The sequence below is a fragment of the Ranitomeya variabilis genome, chromosome 1 (assembly GCF_051348905.1).
Source record: "Ranitomeya variabilis isolate aRanVar5 chromosome 1, aRanVar5.hap1, whole genome shotgun sequence".
Taxonomy (NCBI): domain Eukaryota; kingdom Metazoa; phylum Chordata; class Amphibia; order Anura; family Dendrobatidae; genus Ranitomeya; species Ranitomeya variabilis.
The window spans coordinates 933,681,763-933,688,308 of record NC_135232.1 but is presented as its reverse complement, the minus strand read 5'-3'; the positions used below and the strand labels follow the sequence as shown (position 1 = coordinate 933,688,308).

The following is a 6,546-nucleotide window of genomic DNA, read 5'->3' as shown; positions in this document are numbered from 1 at the left end:
TACTTCATAGTTTTGATGCCTTCAGTGTGAATGTACAATATTCATAGTCATGAAAATACAGAAAAATCTTTATATGAGAAGGTGTGTCCAAACTTTTGGTCTGCACTGTATATCTACTAGCTATTGAACCCATTCTACGCCCAAGTGGCGAGCACTTATATTGGTATATGATCTCCATCTTGATATGTGCTGCTCCTATCCTGCGCCCTAATCTTGTCATTTGCTGCTACCATCTTGCGCCCCCTTCCTGTCATGTGCAGCCCCATCCTGCGCCCTCATCCTGTTTTGTGCTGCTACATCTTGTCATGTGCGACGATGGCATCCAGCACCCAGTTAGCGTGCTTCTGCAGCCGCTCGTAGGTGCCAATGAAGTCGTAGGGCACAGCGCAGGGCAAGCAGAGCTGGTAGATGGGCATCTAGTGCTCCTTCACCTTCTCCTTGTCCTCATCTGGCAGGTAAGGCAGGAACTCAGAAATGGTGACGTCGTCCCCCTTGGATGCGGCGGCAGGCGGCTGCTGGCGGTATGTCGCAAGATCTCCAGGCCGTACCGCTGCTGGTACTCCTTGATCTCCCCAAACTTGTTCCTGTAGGCTGACAGTAGCAGCTCCAGGGGCTCCCACAGGAACAGGAACTTGTAGGGTATGTGCACACGTTGTGGATTTGCCTACGGATTTTTCCACACTGAATCCACATCTCTTGGCAGAAAATGCAGGTAAAAATCCACACGTTTTTGGTGCATTTTTTATGCATTTTTTGTGCAGATTTGATGTGTTTTTATGCGTTTTTTGATGCATTTTTTATGCATTTATGAAAGCGAAATAAAGATCTATTATTGAACAAAAAACAATTGTTATTTCTTGTTCAACCTCCTCTTCTACATTTGTCCAACCCACGCTCCATCACAGATAGATACAGTATAAAAAAAGGAACAGCACAACTCTTTACGTATCTTCGGGTGCAAGGCCCCCAGGTAATCCGTCCAATGATTACACCAATTCACAAGTATTCAAAAAAAGAGGCAGCACTCCATTTCTTCTGTGAAAAGCGTGGAAGATTTAATCAACCCACATGTCTGGGCGATGTTTCGGCTCCATATGAGCCTTTCTCAAGCTTGAGAAAGGCTCATATGGAGCCGAAACATTGCCCAGACATGTGGGTTGATTAAATCTTCCACGTTTTCACAGAAGAAATGGAGTGCTGCCTCTTTTTTTTTAATACTAGATAGATAGAGAGACAGACAGACAGATATATAGACAGACAGACAGGTAGACATAGATAGATAGATAGATAGATAGATAGATAGATAGATAGATAGATAGATAGATAGCTGGATCTGCAGATAATATCTATCGATCTATGCATAGATCTATCTATATATAGATCTATCTAATTCCTTCTATCTATCTATCTATAGGTCTATCTATCTATTTATCATCTATCTATCTATCTCATTCCTTCTATATATATCTATAGATAAATAGATAGATAGATATGGGATAGATCAATAGAAGAAATGAGATAGATAGATAGATAGATAGATAGACAGATCGATAGAAGGAATTATATAGGTTTATAGATAGATCTATAGGTACATAGATATATCTATTCTTATATCTATCTATAGATATATCTATACATAGATATATCTATGGATAGATGTAGATAGATATATGGATAGTTAGATAGATATATGGCTAGATATATCTATGTATCTATAGTTATATCTATTATCTATAGATATATCTATCTATCTATAAATATGTCTATAGATATATATATATATATATATATATATATATATATATATATATTTATATAAATAGAGAGATATATCTATAGAAAGATTGATATATCTATAGATATATCCATAGACATATCTATAGATATATCCATAGATATATCTATAGATATATAATAGCAAGGCTGATGTTTATTAATGAACAATATGTTTAGTTTTTGAAAAAGAATGGGAACGTGGGCTCCCATGCAATTTTCTGCACCAGAGGGGGAAAGTCGACGGTCGGGGGCCAATATTTGTAGCCTGGGAAGGGGTAATACCCATGGCCCCATCCTGAAGCTGTCTGCACAGCCTTTACTGGCTATTAAAATAGGGGGACCCCCCAAAAAAATTACGTGGGGTCCCCTATAGTTTATAGCCAGAAAGGCTATGCAGACAGCTGAGGTCTGATATTCATAGCCTAAGAAGGGGCCATGGATCTTGCCCCCCCCCCCCCGGCTACAAAAACTAGCTCCCAGCCACCCCAGAAATGGCGTATCTGTATGATGTGCCAATTCTGTCACTTATCCTCTCTCTTCCCACTGCCCTGTAGTGGTGGCATATGGGGTAATAAGGGGTTAATGTCACCTTTGTATTGTAAGGTGACATTAAGCCCGGTTAGTAATGGAGAGGCGTCAATAAGACATCTATCCATTACTAATCCTATAGTAGGGAAAGAGTTAAAAATAGACACAGTCAGAAAAAAGTATTTTAATATTCTTAATTTCACCATACTTACAACCACGCCTAATTCCTGCGACGCCCTCGATCGCCTGCAAAAAATAAAAAATAATAAACCAACCGTATACTCTCTGTTAAAGATCTCCCCTACAGAGGTGTCACATCAGGAGATGTGACAGCTCTATAGACCTTCAGTGACACACTGACAGGAGACAATGGCTCCTGCAGTGCATCACAGAAGAGGTTACTTTAATTCATTGTCTCGCTTTATGGCAATGCTGCGTGGGAATTTTCCCATGAAGCTGTGCTGCAAGTGACAGTATGAACTTTACTGTACTCACAGTGGCGGAGGGATACAGTGCGGAAGGATACCTTCCATCATTGTATCAAGGGGCCCCTGGAGAGCGGTCGCATCAGCTGATGTGACAGCTCTCCAAGGGGGATCGTCATGGGACAATCATATTAATTGGATTACAGTGGACACAGGGACTATATTGTTGGTTTAATATGTTAATTTTTTTTCAGGTGAGCGAGGCCTTCAAGGATTAGGTGTAGATGGTGAGCATGAACTATTGCTTTTTTTCACATTCAACACATTAGCCAGATTATGGGACTACTACTGTCCCATCATTGGCTAATATGTCAATCACTGTCACTGTAGCACACATAGCTGGATGGGACTTGTAGTCCCATCGGATGATGCCTGCACACACACACATAAACACACACTGACACAGCCCCGACAGACCCACGGACAGCCCGCAGACCCCTGGACAGCTCCACAGACCCCCGCACAGCCCCACAGACCCCCGCAGACCCCAAAACAGCCCTGAAGACCCCTCTCACAGCACGGCAGAACCCCGCAGACCCCCAGTCAGCCTGCAGTCCCCCAGACAGCCTGCAGACGCACGGACAGCCCTGCAGACCCTCGCACACAGCCCCGCCGACCCCGCACACAGCCCTGCTGATCCCTGATGACTTTGTACACAGCCTCGCCGACTCCACACACAGCCCTGCAGACCCCACCCGCACACACAGAGGTGCACACAGTCACCGCCCACACTCTGCCCACACACTTAACTCACCCGCCTTGTCCTGCTGCCGTCACGCCCACCACAGTGTCTAGTTCCAGATTTCCCACAGGATCTGCTGCTCCTCCAGATCCCGGCTGTGTGGGTCTTCACCTCAGGAGGGGTCTTCACCTCGGCCAGGATGCCACGCTCTATCATCAGCAGCAGCCCGCTGGAGGCCATGATCACCCCGAACATCAGCATATAGGGCAGCAGGGTGCTCTGTCCGTGGAGCTGGGACACAGTGCCGGAGTGCTTACGCATACCATGATCTTCTGGGCCACAATCCTCATCCCCAGATGTGTAACTCAGGCGCGTCGCGCTTGCACAGTCTATAAAGGCTTTAGACTGAGTGACCCTCCTAGCATTATATTATAGATTCTATAGACTGAGTGTGCTTAGACTCATTGCTGTATTCTATATCATTGTCTTTTTCCCTTTGTTTCTGTGTTATAGAACAGGACTAGCATTCCTGACGCCTCATGCAATAACTATGGCCATGCTTGTTCTCACACGGTGTGAAAGAACCCGTCCAGGGACATCAGGGAGCTCAGTTTGTCCCTCTATTCTTTTCCAAGTGGCATTCCTCCCCTTCCCATCCGTCTTACCATGCGCCGTCTGGCTCCTTGGTGGAGCATGACATTATGTTTCAGAAAACTGTGATAATGTCATTGAAAGGTTTAAGGTTTAATTTTGTTATTACAAAGCATTTATTTATTTTTCAACAATCTTAAAGAGATTTTCCACCATTATATATACAATCTACTACTCATATTCTAAAAAATTATATAAATTAACATAATTTTTAGACCGAATGCTGTGAAAATAATATTTGGTCTAGAGTTATAGTAGCACTTTCTTAGATAGAATGGCGTCACTCAGAGTTCAAAGTTTATATCAGCTGCACTCCAACTAATAGAAATGCAAAAGAAAGAAGGGTAGAAACTTAACATTACATAATTTACAAATAGTAATGGGAGGTTAAACCTTTTAATTGCAGCTTACTTTTAGCATATCTATTACTGTAACAATTTTTCCTTGATTTTATATTTCCCATCCATTTTTTAAATGAAAATAGTTATTTTTAACACCTGAATATTGTAAGTAGTGGCTAAGTATTATGCGACTTGGCATTTACGTAACTTTTTTTTAATTAATGCATTTTGGTCAAGTGTGAAGTTAAGTGACATTTACAGACAACATTGAAAAACAGAGCTTAAAATAAAATATGTGATTTGCAAACCTGCAGTTATATATTTACTTTGAACTTGAAACGATGTTACATTTTCTGAAATATTTTATTTTTAAGGAATGAAGGTCATCAATAAACACAGGCATAATAATAAATCAAGCTAACGTATATCATGTGAGATTCCATAGTGTCATTAAATTTTCTCTTTTTACTGTGCATTACAATGAATAACAACAAATCAGCTGATAATATGAATAGAACCATTCAGAGAAGAGCAACTGAATTGCACTGTTCAGTACAAGCACAGGAAAGACACATGATATTCAGAGAGATAATCTATTGTGTTCATTGTCTGCTCCGAAAGGTTTATTTGTTTTCTTAGTGCCCTGGATTTACAAAAGCATGTATTTTGATGAAATATATTAAATAATTAGTTATCTAGAAGAATATAGATACTGTAGATAGAAAGATAGATAGATAGATAGAATTAGATAGATAGATAGATAGATAGATAGATAGATAGAATTATATAGATTTAAAGTTCTAAAGAGCTTGAATTCAGTACTGTAATATCATACCATTGTGGTAACAAGTCAGTTCATGAAATTTATCTGCTCCAAAATTTTCCAAGATCACCTGTGAGTGATATAATTGAAAAGTTAGTGTTTAGGAACCAGACGCTAAGCGGCACAACACACATAGTGCATAAAAGTTGCCAATTTTCTGCTGACACAATAACTGCATAGTTCTAAAACTCCTATGGCATTATCATCAGCACAAAAACTGTGTGCCAGAAACTTTATGGTATCTTTTTCCATAACCGAGCAGATTTAAATCATCAAGCACAACACCAAGAGACAAATAGAATGATGTAAAGCCCACCACCACTGGTTTGGGGTAATGGAACTGTGGTCATATAATAACAGAATTATAGAATGTTAGATTTGGAAGGGACCTCTAGGGTCATCATACCTAACCCCCTGCTCAATGCAGGATTTACTAAATCATCTCAGAAAAATGTCTGATTTATCCTGCGAAGACTTCTATTGAAGGAGAACTCACCACCTCTCCTGGCAGACTGTTCCACTTATTGATCACCATCACTGTCAAAATGTTTTTCTAATATGTAATCTATATTATCTGTCTTTCAGTTTCATTCCATTACATCTCATGTTTCCATGTGCAAATGAGAATACGGATGATCCCTCCACACTGACATCCCTTCAGATATTAGTAGACAGCTATTAAGTCTCCTCTTATCCTTCTTTTTTGGAAGCTAAACATTTCCAGATCCTTTAACTGTTCCTCGAAGGACATACTTTGCATCCTTCTCTGAGCTTGCTCCAGTTTTTCAATTTCTTTTTTAAAATGTTGTGCCCAGACCTGGACACTGTTTTCCAGATGAGGTAAGACCAAGGAGGAGTAGAGGGGGATAATTCTTCACGTGATCTAGAATTTTTGCTTCTCTAGCACCTTAGAGATCAAACCAATTGTGACCTTAATGATCAAGTTTATTTAAATCTGACCAGTGTTACTTTATAATAACTCTGGAACGCTTCAAGGGATCCTACTGATTCTGAGACTCTTTTCCTGTGACATACTGCACTTCATAATATTTGTTCGATATTACTTGCGTTTGTTTGTGAACATTTCTTAAATTTGGAGAAAAATTCAAAAATATTGCAATTTTCAGACTTTTAATTCTTATGCCCTTAAATAAGAAAGTTATGTCACACAATATGGCTAATAAATAACATTTCCCACATGTATACTTTACATAATTTTTTAAACATAATTTTGATTTATTAGGAAGTTAGGAGGGTTAA

General features: G+C 40.0%; 1 pseudogene; it reads right to left on the bottom strand.

The window, feature by feature from the left end:
- Positions 1-293: 293 nt before the first annotated feature.
- On the bottom strand, positions 294-3,792 carry LOC143799557 (carbohydrate sulfotransferase 14-like; annotated as a pseudogene).
- Positions 3,793-6,546: the final 2,754 nt, after the last annotated feature.